At 43.5% G+C, this 17,460-nt stretch overlaps 4 non-coding genes and 1 pseudogene across 4 annotated transcripts; 2 read left to right on the top strand and 3 right to left on the bottom strand.

The window, feature by feature from the left end:
• Positions 1-3,279: 3,279 nt before the first annotated feature.
• TRNAL-AAG (transfer RNA leucine (anticodon AAG)) lies at positions 3,280-3,361 on the bottom strand. The gene has a single exon. It is a non-coding gene; the product is annotated as a tRNA-Leu (tRNA).
• Positions 3,362-4,198: 837 nt separating this feature from the next.
• On the top strand, positions 4,199-4,271 carry TRNAM-CAU (transfer RNA methionine (anticodon CAU)). The gene has a single exon. It is a non-coding gene; the product is annotated as a tRNA-Met (tRNA).
• Positions 4,272-6,568: 2,297 nt separating this feature from the next.
• Positions 6,569-6,641, top strand: TRNAK-UUU (transfer RNA lysine (anticodon UUU)). The gene has a single exon. It is a non-coding gene; the product is annotated as a tRNA-Lys (tRNA).
• A 982-nt stretch (positions 6,642-7,623) lies between these two features.
• LOC138425255 (vesicle transport protein SFT2A pseudogene) lies at positions 7,624-8,156 on the bottom strand (annotated as a pseudogene).
• A 2,455-nt stretch (positions 8,157-10,611) lies between these two features.
• TRNAM-CAU (transfer RNA methionine (anticodon CAU)) lies at positions 10,612-10,684 on the bottom strand. The gene has a single exon. It is a non-coding gene; the product is annotated as a tRNA-Met (tRNA).
• Positions 10,685-17,460: the final 6,776 nt, after the last annotated feature.

Genomic DNA, 17,460 nt, shown 5'->3' with positions numbered 1-17,460 from the left:
AGCTACCAGGTACGACATTCTAGTAGCCATAGGGGCCCACAAACGTATCCTGGAGTGTGGATGGCCAAGAGAGGACGTCATAGTGCTGGGCATGGTCATTTATTTCTCTAAATTTTCATTTTATTGACATAACATGATTATCTAGTAATTTTTAAGAACAACTTATAATAAAGAGATCACACATGTAGCATCACTGGAAAAAAATACTCAGTATAAATTACTACTTTCAGTTCAGTTCAGTCGCTCAGTTGTGTCCAACTCTTTGCAACCCCATGAATCGCAGCAAGCCAGGCCTCCCTGTCCATCACCAACTCCTGGAGTTCACTCAGACTCACGTCCATCGAGTCAGTGATGCCATCCAGCCATCTCATCCTCTGTTGTCCCCTTCTCCTCCTGCCCCCAATCCCTCCCAGCATCAGAGTCTTTTCCAATGAGTCAACTATTCGCGTGAGGTGGCCTACTTTAGTCAGTCTAAATATTAATTACTGATCCTACATTCTTCATGGACCTCTGGTAATCTCCCAAGAATGAATGGGAATGCTTATGAATTCCTGAATCATTTTTCTGCCATTCATCCTTTTGCTGGATTTACAATCGAGCAAGTTGCCTGTCACAAAACAGGTGCTCAGTAAATATGGATTGAAGTGAATATATTTTGGGGCAGATGGAGAGGGCAACTGGAGAAGGAAATGGCAACGCACTCCAGTATTCTTGCCTGGAGAATCCCAGAGACAGAGGAGCCTAGTGGGCTGCTGTCTATGGGGTCGCACAAAGTTGGACACAACTGAAGTGACTTAGCAGCAGCAGCAGGCTGAAGTGACTTAGCAGCAGCAGCAGAGAGGGCAACAGTGAAATTCAAAGACTTTGCCCAGGTCACTTATACAGTTTTCCTAAGTTCTTCCCTCCATGAACATCAACTCTCTATTCTATTGTATCCGTTGGTTTTAAAGTTAAACCAGAACATCAAAAGCCCACTCTTTAGCGATAGCCTTTAAATTGTCCTCTGAGGCTAGACAAGGCAAAAAGGGGGCATAAAATCATTGTTTTTTCAACCTTAGCACATTTTTTATCTCAGGGAAGGATAGTTGTTATGGAGCTGGAAGATAGGGCATCTGGCCATGCTGCTGCTGCTAAGTCGTTTCAGTCATGTCCGACTCTGTGTGACCCCATAGAGGGCAGCCCACCAGTCTCCCCCATCCCTGGGATTCTCCAGGCAAGAACACTGGAGTGGGTTGCCATTTCCTTCTCCAATGCATGAAAGTGCAAAGTGAAAGTGAAGTTGCTCAATCATGTACGACTCTTTGCGACCCCATGGACTGCAGCCCACCAGGCTCCTCCATCCATGGGATTTTCCAGGCAAGAGTACTGGAGTGGGGTGCCATCGCCTTCTCTGATCTGGCCATGGGTTGGTTTATTTATTCATGAGTTTGGAGTTCAGAAGATTGTTATTTTCCTTTGGAATCATCCATGGTTGGTTCACAAGGTGAATGTGAACCTCATATTGCAAGGTGAATGTCAACAAAGACCACTGAGGGGAATGTTTAGGGGAAGAAATGACTGGGTCTGACAATCCAGAAACAATCTGTTCCCTCAAAATCTGAGCAAGAATCGTTTACACTTACCTGGTAGCAGAGCTGAATCCAAAAAGAGCAAGTCAGTGTGTCTAAATCAGTGGTCAAGAACCAAGTTCAGCTGGAGTGTCCTGTAGAAATGGGGCTTTAGAACACATGACCCTACCTCAAACTGAAGATCTCAAGGTCTTCCTGGTGCCTCAGCTCTATATACCTTACTCACTTCACAAATTAGGAAGATAATCTTTCATCTATTTATTTATTCATTACTACTTACCAGAAATATCTGTTTAGTTTTCATGATGTAGAGAAGTGAGAGAAATATGATTCTATACCTGACAAAGCTTATGATGCATAGAGAAAGGCAGACAATTACACAAAATTTTCCAATTCCTGAAGTTATGGTAAATGCTAAAATAAGTGATAGATAGAGTGATAACAGAGCATGGCCAATGCAAAACAACAGGAATACGCCATTAGTGTCAGGTAGCAATGAGGAAAACCTGCCAGAGGAAGGGATGGCTGAGCTCAGCCCTGCTACAAGCTCCCCAGCTTGTTCCATTTCTCCTTTGCCGTATTTATCAGACTGGGCTTAAAAATTTTTTTAATTTACAGACTTGCGAATTCACCTATTGGACTTATGAAATAAATATCCACTCAGTCTAACAACTCAAATAAATGTCTAAAGTACAATTTATAATCTCCCTGTCCTCTAACACTGTTACCACTGGAAACAATTTGAAGTATGTCCTTCCATACATTGTCTATACATTGTCCTAATGTTCTTTGTTTTGGTAACTATACATTACAATGTAATTCATAGTTCCGTTGTTGGATTCTTTATCAGTGGAAATTGTGCCTTCTTGTGGCCATTATGCTTGTCTTCTCTCCTAGGCACCAGGGCAGGGACTTCCTTCTTTGTTCCCATCCAGGTGCTCAGTGCCTAATTTTAACTCTGGAGAGAGATCAAGGGAGGCTTCCAGGAGACAGCAACTACCTAGCTGAAGGGTGAGAAACTTTGAAGGCAGAGGGAATTGCTTGGAGCAGAGACTGAGGGCGCCCAACAGAAGACGCAGAGACACCTGTTGAGTGGGGAAAGCGCCTCTATTTAATGTGAGGTAAGGTAAGGGAAGGGAAGCTGAATATAAGAAGAGCTGCCACACCTCAGATCAGCATAAATAGGATTTAAAATGTGAAATGAGAAGGCTGCAGGGATGCTGAGAACTGTGGCCGGGCAGGACCTGTCTCCAGTTACAAATGGATTCAGGGAGACTGACTGTCGTTCATCAGTCCACCATTTATGGAATAATGCATCCATAATAAGCACTACTGCATTTACGGGGCCTAAGTAAGTACTTAGGAGGTGGTACACAGTAGGATCTGATTTTTTTCTTTTCCTTTTTTACATAAAAGTATGAATTACAGAAAGTCTGTTATGTGTGCTATACTCCTGGGTGGTGAAAATACGAGGGAGTAAATACCATGCCCAGTAGATGCTCAGTAACTTTTTGTTCCTTGGAATAATCAGTTGAAGGCTTATCATGAGGTGGACACTGTTTCGGGGGCAGTGCCTATAGGTGTCATCTCTGGTCTCTGGGAAAACGGATGTTGTAGGAGGAGAGGAACCTACCTGAAGTTGGAGCCTGTGAGAACTGTTGTGTGCGTTGGACTTAGAATGCGTAGACCAGCTTGAGGTGCAAAAAGACCCTGGCAGCGGTGGGATTCGAACCCACGCCCCCGAAGAGACTGGAGCCTTAATCCAGCGCCTTAGACCGCTCGGCCACGCTACCTCTCGCGCGCCCCGCTTTAACGTGCATATCATCTGACCCAAATTGCGACCCGTTTCAGGTCCTTTTCCTCTGTCTCGCCCCGCCAGGCCTTCGCCACTCGGCACTGTCCCCGGGGCCCTTCCTCCAGCGTTCCCCTCCCCACTCCCACCACAGCCCGAGAACCCCCTGACCCTTGACACTTTACTTTCTCATGGCTCCCAGGTTCATCTTGAATGGTGACGCCGCAGGTGGCGCGGGAAGAGGCACCTGCCCCATCTGTCACCAATGTAGGAAAAAAGAGTCACGCAGACTGAGAGTTCCAGTGGATGCTGTGGGCTCCAGATCAACTTGGACTCCGGAGCAAGCCCCCGGACTATAGGAGTGAGCAAGTCCGGGAGTTTGGTTTGAGCCTGGAGAAAGGCTGACCAAAAAAAAAACAAAAACAAAAACCATGAGGAAAGAATCTCGAGGGTCCCGCCTCACCCGCCCTCCATCATCTCAAGAGACCAAACTCCTCCACGGAACCTCGTGAGGGAGGCAGAGAGCGCAGACCTTGCTACTGAAGTCCTGTTTGCTTTTCAGAAGGTAGCGCATCTCCACAGGTGCTGGTTATAGCAAACAGAACTTCTGCAAAGTCCAGATTCAGTTGCCCTGTCTTCGCAGGACAGTTTTCAGGGGAAACGAGCTGGGCTGGCAGTCAGGCCCTTACCCTTGTTCTGCGTGGCTCTGGCTTCCAAACTTTGGATATTTTAGACGCGAATTAAACCACAGTTCCATCTTCTTTTGAGGCATTGTGATTCCGATTTTTTTTCTTGCAATAAAGTTGGTAGACCCCTTGTTGAAAGGGGCGGTACAGTTGCCTCCTTAGCGCAGTAGGCAGCGCGTCAGTCTCATAATCTGAAGGTCCTGAGTTCGAACCTCAGAGGGGGCAACGTGTAGTTTTAGTTTTTTGTTTTCTTCTCCTTCCGTAGCTTTTAAAAAACAAAACAAAACACAAAACAAAAACGAGGAAATTTGCTTTGATGAAACAGAACGGGTAATTTTCTTTTACAGAACCGTGTAATATTCAGACACAAAATAGTAATTTCAGTAAGATTACTCCAAAATTCTTGTTCCAGCTGTAGACCTTGACTGATGACATAGGGGCTAAGGGATACCACACTGTATCCAGCAGAAGATGCTCCTGATCTCATGGAGTTTATTTGCTGTGTTTGAGTGGGACATGACAGACAAGACAAATCTGGATTTTTAACAGCAGCCTCAGGAGATCTGATCTGAATGTAATCAGCTGAACACGTTTTTGGAATCCTTCAGCACATATGCAGTTATCTCATGTTGACAATTGTGGAGAAGGTCACTTCCTTTCAATATTCTGATCACTCAGAGCTTGCCTGCTGCTGCTGGTGGCAGAACCCTCAGGTATTCACAAGGCAGATCAAAATCAGAGCAAACACTCCATGCTTTCCAGAGAATTCGCAAAAGATTCCAAGCGCCCTTTCCTATTCTCTTATTTCTGCCTCTCCCAGTAAATTGCTTTTTAGGGCAATGAGTTACAGAGAGAAATGATTTTGACACTGCTTCCTCTCTAGGTCCCAATGAAGAGTCTGGGCCCAAGTGTTCCCAGGACTGCCATTCCCCAGCACTGCCACACAGTCAGTCAGTAGGCCAAGCCTATCATCTCTTGTCCCATGCCGCCACATTCTTTATGTGAAACCAGCATGCTCTATTTGAAATTATCTCTGACCATGTTGTTCCTCCCTGCTTAAAATCCCCAATGACTTTATATTGTTGCAAGAATGAAGTCTGTATGATGCATTCCTAGCCATAACCTCTGAGCCTGTCAGTCTCTGTTCTGTCTCTCTCTTTCTGTTCAACTTGCCCCCACTTTTATCAATACTGTCCCAAGAAGAGATCTGCACATAAGTACAACAGGCCTTCATTAAGTTCTCAAAGTGTTCTGCTCTTTGCACTTCCTGGAATGTGGGAGCCACATTTTTGTCTAGTTTATTACTATAAACTTTACAGTACAAAGCCTTTGACTCTCAGTTTAAACATTGTGGTCTGGGAAAATTCTTCTCTGACCCCCTGGAAGAGGTCACCTCCCCTTATAATCAATCCACTGTCTTGGAGATCTGGGGACAGGGGGCACTTTATTGTGCAGACTTTTATTTTTCTACCTCTATCCTTTATCCTAACTTAAGTCTAGTAATGTTTTTCTTTTTATCTTATTACAGTGAAATTGTGTAGACCACCTCAAATCTATTTTGAATAGTGGCATGAATAAATACATAATTGGAAGTGTACCTCCTATCATCATGTTAAATGCAACCTTTGAGGAAGAAATTTCTGTTGCAGGATTTGAGGGAGGAAAGTGGATGAGAGATTAAGTAATTTATCTAAGGTAGCATGACCAAACGATTAAATATGATATTCTAATTCATGTAGTTTACAATAAAAATAATAATGATAATAACACTTACCTTTCACCTAACCATTAGCAAATCCCAGACACTATTCCAAGAGTTTACTTGTATTGAAAGGAAAGTGAAGTCGCTCAGTCGTGCCTGACTCTTTGCAACCCCATGAACTGTAGCCCACCAGGCTCCTCCATCCGTGGAATTTTCTAGGCAAGAGTACTGGAGTGGGTTGTTCATTTAATTTGGAAACTCAGGTCATGAGATTATATGTTTGTTTCTCTACACATCTCAGTAAGCTGTACTTTTTCTTAAGCACATTTATCACAGTAACCAAACATTTATTATGTAATTCATCATTTACAAGGCTGACTCACTTTTAAAGAGTAAACTCCACTAGGGCAGAGGTGGTGGCCTTCCACTCTATAAGCCGAGGGCAAAGCTGTTTGCTCAAAATAAGTTCTTAGAGCCTACTTATTGAGGGCTTTTTTTTGTGTGTGTGCTAGGCATTCTTAAGGGTTAGGGGGAGACTTGGAGCTCAAATTTTGAAGATGAAGGACAAGATGGTCCAGGTGATATCTCTAGTTTTATACAACATTTAGAAAAAGTTGGTTACTATCTCTCAGGTATGAGAATTATGTTTTTTGTCATGACCTGGGGACAGAAGTAGTTGTGAGCCCTATTCAAGGTTGCGAAGATAGACTTAGGAATAAAGATAAAGGAGTATGAACAAAATTAAACTTTGTACTTTAAAGTCCGTGTACGTTACTTTTTCCACATTAGGATAGTTAGGAAACAAGCTACAGCTAAGGGAGCCCGGATAGCTCAGTCGGTAGAGCATCAGACTTTTAATCTGAGGGTCCAGGGTTCAAGTCCCTGTTCGGGCGCTTTCCTAGGCTTTTGGTATCCAGCTCTGACTCCACCTCCGCGTGTATTTCTGCGGAGGGAAAGTGTAACTGACTCAAGCTCGGAAAGTGTAACTGACTCAAGCTAAACGCCGAGCTGAATATATGGGATGATTACATCGGAACGGTCGCAGCTAACGTTTAAGAAGAATCTTAGTACCATGGCCTTGTACCAGAACAAAAAAATTTCCTAAAAATGAAGTAAGAGTTGGTTGATAATGGATGGCTGAGAAGGCATTTCTGGACTGTAAAGCTCCGTAAGGGTAAGAAGAATATCTACCTGATAATGTGGCCATATTTAGAAAAATATCATACTAGGGTCAGAATTCTACTGTTTTGAGGGGCTTGGCTTGACTATTTCGGTGGTGAGTGCACTGGACCATCCTTGCCTGATATCATAGTCATTAACATTTTTTTTCCAACTGTGGGTTTATTTCAAAATTATGAAGATTTATATATTATTTTTATTACATACAATAAAGCAGTTTAGCTTACAGTAAAAGCTTTCACATTTAAAGTTTTTATTTTAAAAACATATTTAAAAAATGTAGACTCTTAAAAACCACCAAAAAAGCTGAATATATCTTGCAGTGTACGTTCATCCTTAAATATTCACATCTCAAATGCTGTTTAGAAAAAAGATTTAAAAACTGGCTAAAAATCATTTACACTTGGCAATGATTAAAATCTCGCCGTCTCTGACAGAGCGTATTAATGGCACATAATGAATTTTCTGTCACAAGCATTTAACAGTTTAATGGGTACGTAGTTTTACCAGTATACAAAATGGGCTTAAATGGTCGGTGCAGTTGTTCTGGAGTGATCACTGTATCAGGAAAAGGACACTGCACCAAAAACAGAACATCAACTTTTAAAAGGTCTTTTCAAACAGTTTCCTTATTTTCAAACAGCTTTCAGCTCAGGAGAGAAGAACTTAATTACTGCATCCCTTGCCTATGGGATGTATGACAGACTATACCTGCAATATGCAGAATAACACGGCCAGCCCCTTCTTATGCCACCAAAGGGCAGCGCACAGGGTGAGCACGAAACACAGGTGCATAATAATTGTTGCAAGCAGTCTCGTTGTTTCAAATATTTTCTTCAGTTGTTTCACGGGTCCCATTAAAAAGTATGTACTGGCTAATGCAACAATATTTCCAAAGGTATAAAACACTGCAAAAAGCTTTATGCCTCCAGGGAGCCGCAACAATCCAGTTCCAAGGATGGAGAAGAAGATGCCACTGAGGAAGCACATAGCAAACCACTTCAGCCTGGTGTTGAAACTAACCGTCGAGGCATCAAGCACCTGCGCGGTCAGGCCCTGCTCCTCATCGTCCTGGCCACCTAGGACCCGCTGCAGCTTCTCCATGGCCGCGGCAGCGGTGATCGGCCCGCCCCTCTCTCGGCCCCTAGTCATTAATATTTTATACTTCCATTACTCTGATTACAAGTGCATAGAGCAATCTTCAAATATTGGTTGCTTTCCACTATAGAGTTTATTTTACATGAGAAAGAATATGCTGATCAAACATCAATATGGCTATAATATGTTTATACTCTGGCTTGGAATTTCTCTAATATTTGGCTATTGTGATCAGTCCTGCAAGTCTGAAGAAATCAGTGAATTAAAAAACAGCTTCTAATTGTATAAAGGAGAGGAACAGATTCAGAATAGTGGTGGCTCCAGTGAGAATCAAAATTTCTCTAAGGAACTGCCTAACAGCCATACAATCCAGTCCTTTGGCCTCTCTGCAATCCTTAACTGCATTGCTTAAACTGTAGCAGATGTAGGCTCCTGGAATCAGAGACCAAGGCTCAAGAGGACATGGTCAAAATGTTCCCCAGGATACAGCTCTTCCATTCTGCACCAGAATGAACTGTTAAGAGAACTACACTGAAATATAGACTGTCTGAGGTCCGGATAGTTAGCAGGAGAAGCCTTAGTATTGTGCTCTCTTTTTCCAGCACAGACTAAGCCAGAGAACTGTAGGATGAATTTCAGTAGGTAGGGCTTCTTGTGGGGATTATTGCAAAAATCCAAATTTGATGTGTTGATTGCCTGGAGTCGCAAAGAGTCGGACATGACTGAGGGACTGAACTGAACTGAACTGAATATAGTGATAGAGAATGTTGGAAATGCTCTCGGGGTCTCAGCAATAAGACACACAATCGAAAATGGCTCAGCAAGGCAGTTTACTTCTGCAGAAGGGAGTCCTACAGACTAAGGTCTGGAGGCAAACATACTGAGTCCACTCAGTTTTTATCCCAAAGACGTAGTTTCCCTCCTTTTGCTCCTCATAGGTCGTGGACCAGAGTTAAAATCTTTCCTGGAGATCACCGAAGTTTTTATCGGACAATTGGTCTCCATGAGGGCCACGAGTAGCACTTGTTAAGTTCCTGATTGGAGGATTTATATTAACTACTTTCCCCATTCTTTTAGTTCTTTGCACATGTCCAGGATAAAGCCGGTAAAATTAGCCTGCCAAAATGTTCTTATGAGGAAGGAGAATCAAGAAGTGAAAAGAACAGAGGATTGGCAACAAGCCTCCATTTTAGGAATCTTTTGTACAAGCTGGCTATGTACCTTTGTGTTCAACTATTCTAAGAATGAATCACTTCTTTATTTTTTATAACTTCTCCTTTGACAGAAAAAAAGTTTCTTACAGGGAATGTGGCAAACACACACACACACACAAACAAAAACAGCAACATTTAATATGCTAATTAATTCACTGGCTTATTTGACAAGTGTTTATTGCAGAAGGGAAAGGCTACCCACTCCAGTGTTCTGGCCTAGAGAATTCCATGGACTATACAGTCCATGGGGTTGCAAAGAGTTGAACACGGCTGAGCGACTTTCACTTTTATTGTTTGTCAGATGCTGTGCTAGGCACTGGAAATACAAGAGTGGATGAAACACACTTTCTTATAAGGACACCAGCCACTGAATTTAAGGTACTCCCCCCACCCCCAATTCAGTATGACCTCATGTTAGTTTAACTAATTACATGTGCGCTAAGTTGCTTCAGTCGTGTCCAACTCTGTGCGACCCTATGGGCTGTAGGCCACCAGGCTTCTCTGTATTCTCTCCAGGCAAGATTACTGGAGTGGGTTGCTCTGCCCTCCTCCAGGGAATCTTCCTGATCCAGGGATCCAACCCTCCTTTCCTAGGTCTCTGGTGTTGACAGGCGGGTTCTCTACCACTAGCGACACCTGGCAAGCCCGATTACATCAGGCAAGCCCAATACAACTGCAAAGACTCTAATTCCAATAAGGTCCTTTTTGGGGGTTTTGGGTGGGGATGTTTTTGTGGAACACTATACCGTGGGCTTCCTGGTGGCTCAGTGGTAATGAATCTGCCTGCCATTGTAGGAGAGGCAGGCTGGATTCCTGGGTCAGAGAGATCTCCTGGATAAGGAAATGGTAACCCAGTCCAGTATTCTTGCCTGGGAAATTCCATGGACAGAGCCTGGCAGGGTACAGGCCATGAGGTCACAAAAGAGTAAGACATGATTTATCTACTAAAGAACAACAACAATTTACTGTAGTACAGGTGGGAAACCAGTTAGAACCAGATTAGATAGGGAGGCCAGGGCAAGGAGACAGCATATATATTTGAAGAGGAAACAACTTACTGAGAAAACTGAATATCAGATTTTAATATATCTGTACATTTTTTTTCAATAAATTAGAGTGCACCAATAGGATACTGCTTCAAGAAGGAATAGTAATCAGAGGAATTTGGATAAGAGGTTGTCCATTGGAAAGAAATGAAGAAAACAAGTCACTACACATAAAGAGGCACATGTCTGCATATTTTCGTACCTACCAATTGGGAGGAAGATGAAGTTTAATCTTAACCTCTTCGAGGGCACTTTCAGCTCAACGGCCAGGAAGCAGACTTTGACGAGAGGCTGTAACTTTTTGACGCCTGAGGGAAAAAGTTTGCTGCCCCCTCTGAGGTTCGAACTCAGGACCTTCAGATTATGAGACTGACGCGCTGCCTACTGCGCTAAGGAGGCAGGTGGCAGCGTCTGCTCATTAAACATCTTTAACACTGGATTTTACTTTGCTTAAACTTTGGTCTTGCTGTACATTTCCCTCACTTAAATTTGGAAATGCAAAGCTGTTCTGCACAAGTGCAATAGCTTCTACAACCTGAGTCAGGTGAGGATTGTCGCTGTTGATCTCGCTCGTTCTGGACTGATGACCTCCACTTCTCACAACCGAAAGAAAATTTCCTTAACGTCTTGCCCAGAAACCTGCACTAAAACTACACCGGCGTCCATCCCTGTGGTCTCTAGAGAAAAGGAAAACTGCCCACTTCCTTTCTCATGATCCCTCTTTCCTTCAATACCCGATTCTTCTGCATCCGTATTTTGAACACTTTTAAGTGTTCACTGTCTTAAATAACAAAACACTTCCTTTGACTCGGCGCCTCGGTCTCAAGCCGTCGCTCTATTTCTTTTGCTCCTTCGCAGGCAAATTTCCCAGAAAGCGGTTTGCCCTCATTTTTAAACACCTCCCCCAGTCCCATCAGTTTTTCAACGGACTACAATCTTCCCCGACCACTGCTCCGTCCAGAGGAAGCCCGTCCGGACTATGTGGCACTTGATGGTTCAAAGAGTAAGGTGTCCTTGCTGCAAAGTCGTGGGAATCTGATGGTATAAGAGTTGTAGTTACAGAAACAAGAATAGGTGAAAAGCCTGGTTTACTGACTGTATTGGAGAAGGAAATGGCAACCCACTGGAGTATTCTTGCCTGGGGACAGAGAAGCCTGACGGGCTACAGGCCATGGGGTCGCACAGAGATGGACACGACCGACGACTAACACTTTCACTTGGTTTGCAGGGAAAGTCTCGGGAAAGCCCCACCTCCCGGGAAACCTCTTCCCCAGTTGAGAAAAGTCAGTGTTTTCGGGGTTCAGAGATGGGCTACGGACGGTTGGGGAAAGGACAAAAAATCCTATTACAACTTTATAGCGCCGGGGTTCCCCACCCCGGAAGGCGGAAAACAACATTGATTTACCGTCAAATGGATGCGGCACGTCTTTCTCAGCTTCTGTAGTTGCAGTCGCAGTTTCCCCCTGGCCGCTGATAAGGGCAATCGTAATTTCTCGTTCGCAACAATGGGCGGTCCATTGTTGCATCCCTCTGAGTGCTGTGGCTTAAATAGGCAAAATAAGCGATCCGTAGTCGTGGGCGTCAACAGTTTGGCTGTGCCTGTAGATTAACTGTTGTGCTTTTTGTCCAAATAGTGTTAGCTTTGTGTTTAACATTGTGGATATTATGACCATATTTTCTAAGAGTCTAGATAATGAAAGTGGGAACAAACGAACTCCCGTGGGAATTCCAGCATGACCCAGATCACTGAAAAAGTCTAAATGACTGTTTGAAGAACACATATAACTGGATTAGGGAGGTAAATTACCGAAGCAACTGCACAGTATGCAGAAAAAGATTTGGATTTGAGCATGGTGAAAAAGGAGGTGTGAAAGTACATGGGGAGACTGAATCTCCCAAATCTGGGTTTAGACGGGCAAGAACTTTCCAATCAGGTTTTCTTGTCTCCAAATGACACCAGTGCTCATTCAGAAATAGAGTTGGGTATAACACTTGAAAAGTCTGATTCAGAGGTTGCAATGGCACCCCACTCCAGTACTCTTGCCTGGAAAATCCCATGGATGGAGAAGCCTGGTGGGCTGCCGTCAAAGGGGTCGCTAAGAGTCGGACATGACTGAGAGACTTCACTTTGGCTTTTCACTTTCATGCATTGGAGAAGGAAATGGCAACCCACTCCAGTGTTCTTGCCTGGAGAATCCCAGGGACGAGGGAGCCTGGTGGGCTGCCGTCTATGGGGTCGCACAGAGTCGGACACGACTGAAGCGACTTAGCAGCGGTTGCAACCGGGAGGCAAACAAAAAGGTAAATTTCGATACCATGTATTGGTCTCTTGCAACATGGAGCTGATTCTGTCTGATGAGCTTGCTGTCTACAATGTAACAACTTCAAGTGATGTGTCAAAATGCAGTGACCAAAAGCTGTTTCCCTAGCTCCTAGGACTTCACGTGAAACATAGTGTCGAAAATCATCTTCTTGATTTGTATGTAGATTTAAGAAAACTGCTACATACTTAAATGATTGTTGATGTCTTGTTTAACTACAAACTAGGTCTTATTCATCTATCTGCACAATTTGCAGAGGTGCAAATGTGAATTTTGGCAAATTCTATTAAGCCTTACCAAAGAATATGAAAAAGGTCTTATCTGCTAAATGTCCTGCACTCCGTGTGCATATAGCATTGCTTTAAAAGACTGTGGCTTGTTTACTCATGATGTTGAGGTTTTCATGGTTTATTGAAGTTTATACTCAGTTTTATTTTCTTCAAAATGTGCAGAAGCACTTACTGAGATTTTTAACCTTATACAAATGCAATGAGATAAACTCTTTGGGCCTCCAACGTGGCTGTCATTGTTGCTGGCCATAGAAAATATGCTAAAGTTTGGCCTGCTGTAAAATCTTTATTTTCAAAGAATGGGATAAGAAGAATGTACTTCTCTAATTTGGAAATGCTTTAAGGATGGGAATGGAAAAAAGTACTACAGTAAAACAGCAATGTATATGCTCTTTCTCCAGTATTGTTTGATGTTATGTTGATCGTGACAAAACTCATACACTGAAAAAAATGGTTCATTTTGTGGGAAATACGACTACTTAAGAGTGAAATAATAATAATACCAGAAAGGGGCAGCCAAATAGCAAGAAAAACAGAATTTTCTTATTTGCTAAAAGTACTGCTACTGCTGCTAAGTCACTTCAGTCATGTCCGACTCTGTGTGACCCCACAGATGGCAGCCCACCAGGCTCCCCCGTCCCTGGGATTCTCCAGGCAAGAACACTGGAGTGGGTTGCCATTTCCTTTTCCAATGCATGAAAGTGAAAAGTGAAAGTGAAGTTGCTCAGTTGTGTCTGACTCTTAGCAACCCCATGGACTGTAGCCTACCAGGCTCCTCCACCCATGGGATTTTCCAGGCAAGAGTGGGGAGTGGGGTGCCATCACCTTCTCCTACAATATAACTTATTTGGAATCCAAGTTTTATTTCACACATTTTAATTACTGCTATGATTATTTATCAAGATTAAAAGAACTGGAGAAGTAGCAGGTGTGGGGATGGGTAGGAAATCAAGAGACCTTTGAACATACAAAGTCTGTGATGCCTTTTGAACATTCAGTGGAAATGTCAGTCATGTAAATGGATCTGCTTAATGGAGAGACGGGGTTGAAAATTAAAGTTTGGGAATCATCAGGGTGTAGGTGGTGTTTAAAGTCAGGTGATCAGGTGAGCTCATGAAGGGAGAAGATAAATGCGGGGAATACATGAGGACTCAGTAGGGACTTTAGAGAACTCCATAATTTAGAGACTGGGAAGAGGAGGAAATAGAGAAGGACCTTTGAGGTAAAGTTCAAGTCTGTGACATTGAAGATAAGGCTCACACTGTGTCCTCATTATCTACTAATATATAACAAAGAGTTCCAAAACACAGTGGCTTGTGATATGCAGAATAATGGCCATTCTAAAGGCATTCTCTAATCCCTGCAACCTGTAAATGTTATCTTCCATAGTAAGAGGTACTTTTCAGATGTGATTCAGGACCATGAGATGGGGAGATGATCCCAATCACGAGTCCTTAGAAGTGGGGTGGGGGAAAAGAAGAGTAAAGAGATATGATTTTGAGAAGGACTTCGACCCATCATTCACGGCTTTGAAGAGCCAAGGAAGGCAGCAGCCTTTAGAAGCTAGGAGTGTCCATTAGCTTATAGCCAGCAGACAACAGAGACTTCAGTCCTACCACTGCAAAAAACAAACTCTGTGAAACAGGAATCAGATTCTCCCCTTGAGCCTCCAGAACGGAATGCAGACTGCCAATACCTTGCCCTCACTTCTTCTTCCTTTTTAATTGTTTTATTTTATTATTGGAGACACAGCATATGGGATCTTAGTTCCCCAACCAGGTGTTGAATCCATGCTCCCTTCATTGGGAGCTCAGAGTCTTAGCCACTGGACCACAGCGAAGTCCCCAAATGTATCACTTATGACCTGCAAAATTCTAAGATAATAAATTTGTGTTGTTTCAAGCCACTACATTTGCTGTGATAGCAGTAGAAAACCACTTAATTATCTCTCTTGATTCTGTTGGTTGACTGGGTTCATCTGGGCAACTCTGTTCCATGTGATGTCAGCAGGAACTTCGATCCTCTGAAGACTTGATTGGGCTGAGTTGTTCAAGATGGACAGCTCATGTGATGGGTGTTGGCAGCTGGTGTTTATGATCTGCTAGGAGTTTCGTTGAGACTGTTGCCCAGAGTGCCTGACTGTGGCCTTTCTATGTGGCTGGGTTCTGAAAAGGAGCTTCTCAGGTTGAGCATTTCAAGAAACCTCATCAGAAGCTGCTGGGGTTCTTATGACTCAGATGGGCCTAGAATGGGCAAAATGTCATTTCAATGAAATTCTACTAGGTCAGCCAAGATTCATTGTGAAAATGTGCTACACAAAGGTGTGATTACTGAGAGACCTGCTACATTGGGGTCGGTTTTGGGAGACTAACTACCACATAAGCTAATTTTTTTTTTCATCTGCAACATCATCTTAGTCTTATTCTCTGGCCTGTACATTGTTGATGCTCTGCTCAGGTCTACTTGAACTTGGAACTAGGGATTTTGACACCTTTTCAGCTTTGTACCTGTCCGACTCTTTGTGAGCCCATGGACTGGTCCATGGGATTTTCCAGGCCAGAACACTGACCTTGCAGAAAGGCAATGGCACCCCACTCCAGTACTCTTGCCTGGAAAATCCCATGGACAGAGGAGCCTGTAAGGCTGCAGCCATGGGGTCACTAAGAGTCAGACACGACTGAGAGACTTCACTTTCTCTTTTCACTTTCATGCATTGGAGAAGGAAATGGCAACCCACTCCAGTGTTCTTGCCTGGAGAATCCCAGGGACAGGGGAGCCTGGTGGGCTGCCGTCTATGGCGTTGCACAGAGTCGGACACGACTGAAGTGACTTAGCAGCAGCAGTAGAACACTGACCTGTATAGTCCATGGGGTCGCAAAGAGTCGGACACGACTGAGCAACTTTCATCATTTCATCATCAGCTCTGTACCTGTTGATGCTTCATGAAAAGAATCTTTCCATGCCCTATGGATCTGACATAATTCCAACATGTGTGATTTTCCACCATGTCACCAAGCAGTTCTTTACACCAGCTGGGTGTCCTACAATTCAACTCAGTTCTAACACTATCTACCCAGAGATAATGTCAGATTTTATCAGTTAGGAGCTGGGTTCCACAAGACTGCCCTCCACTTCAGATGCCAATCATGAGTCCAGGTTGTCAGCTGTGCATATGATCAACTGATTATAGATGAAAGTTTTTAAAAACTCCTCTTTGAGTTTGATTAATTTGCTAGATAAAAGAACTCAAAGAAACATTTTATGTATGAGTTTCAGTTCAGTTGCTCACTCATGTCCGACTCTTTGCGACCCCATGGACTGCAGAACCCCAGGCCTCCCTGTCCATCACCAACTCCCAGGCAAACCATTCCAGTGTTCTTGCCTGGAGAATCCCATGGACGGAGGAGCCTGGTAGGCTACAGTCCATGGGGTCGCAAAGAGTCAGACACGACTAAGCGACTTCACTTTCACTTTTCATGTCCATCAAGTCGGTGATGCCACCCAGCCATCTCATCCTCTGTCGTCCCTTTCTCCTCCCACCTTCAATCTTTCCTAGCATCAGGGTCTTTTCAAATGAGTCAGTTCTTCACATCAGTTAGCCAAAGTATTGGAGTTTCAGCTTCAGCATCAGTCCTTCCAATGAATATTCAGAACTGATTTCCTTTAGGATGGACTGGTTGGATCTCCTTGCAGTCCAAGGGACTCTCAAGAGTCTTCTCCAACACCACAGTTCAAAAGCATCAGTTCTTCAGTGCTCAGCTTTCTTTGTAGCCCAACTCTCACATCCATCCATGACTACTGAAAAAACCATAGCTTTGACTAGATGGACCTTTGTTGGCAAAATAATGTCTCTGCTTTTTAATATGCTGTATAGGTTGGTTTAACTTTTCTTTCTTTTAATTTCATGGCTGCAGTCACCATCTGCAGTGATTTTGGAGCCCCCCAAAATAAAGTCTATCACTGTTTTCACTGCATCTGTCTGCCAAGAAGTGATGGGACCAGATGCCATGATCTTAGTTTTCTGAATGTTGAGCTTGTATGAGCTTACTGACTTATTATAAGGGGCTATCACTCTGGAATAATTAGAAGGGAGAGTTGCAAAGGGCAAGGTATGGGCAAAGGGAACATGGAACTTCCATTCCTTCTCTGAGCTGGTCACAGTCCTCACATTTCCAGCCTCAAACGCTTCAAACTCTGTCCTCTTTTTTTTTTTTTTTTTAAATTTTTAAAAATGATGCTTCATTATATAGGCTCTATTATTAAATCATAGGCCACCAGTAATTTAACTGACTCAATGGACATGAGTTTTAGCAAGCTCCAGGAGCTGGTGATGGACAGGGAAGCCTGGCGTGCTGCAGTCCATGCACAAAGAGTCAGACACGACTGAGGAACTGAACTGAAATGAACTAGCTCCTCTCCTCTCCCTGGAGGTGAAGGTGGGACAGAGAGTTTCAACCCTTCAATCAGATTAGTTTCCTTAGCAATCTGATCCCTCCAAGTTAGTTGTTCCAAAATTCCCTCATTAATATAACAAAAGGCACCTTTATGGCTCTCATCAATTAGG

The sequence above is a fragment of the Ovis canadensis genome, chromosome 20, assembly GCF_042477335.2.
Source record: "Ovis canadensis isolate MfBH-ARS-UI-01 breed Bighorn chromosome 20, ARS-UI_OviCan_v2, whole genome shotgun sequence".
Lineage (NCBI taxonomy): Eukaryota > Metazoa > Chordata > Mammalia > Artiodactyla > Bovidae > Ovis > Ovis canadensis.
This window is presented reverse-complemented; position numbering and strand designations above follow the sequence as displayed.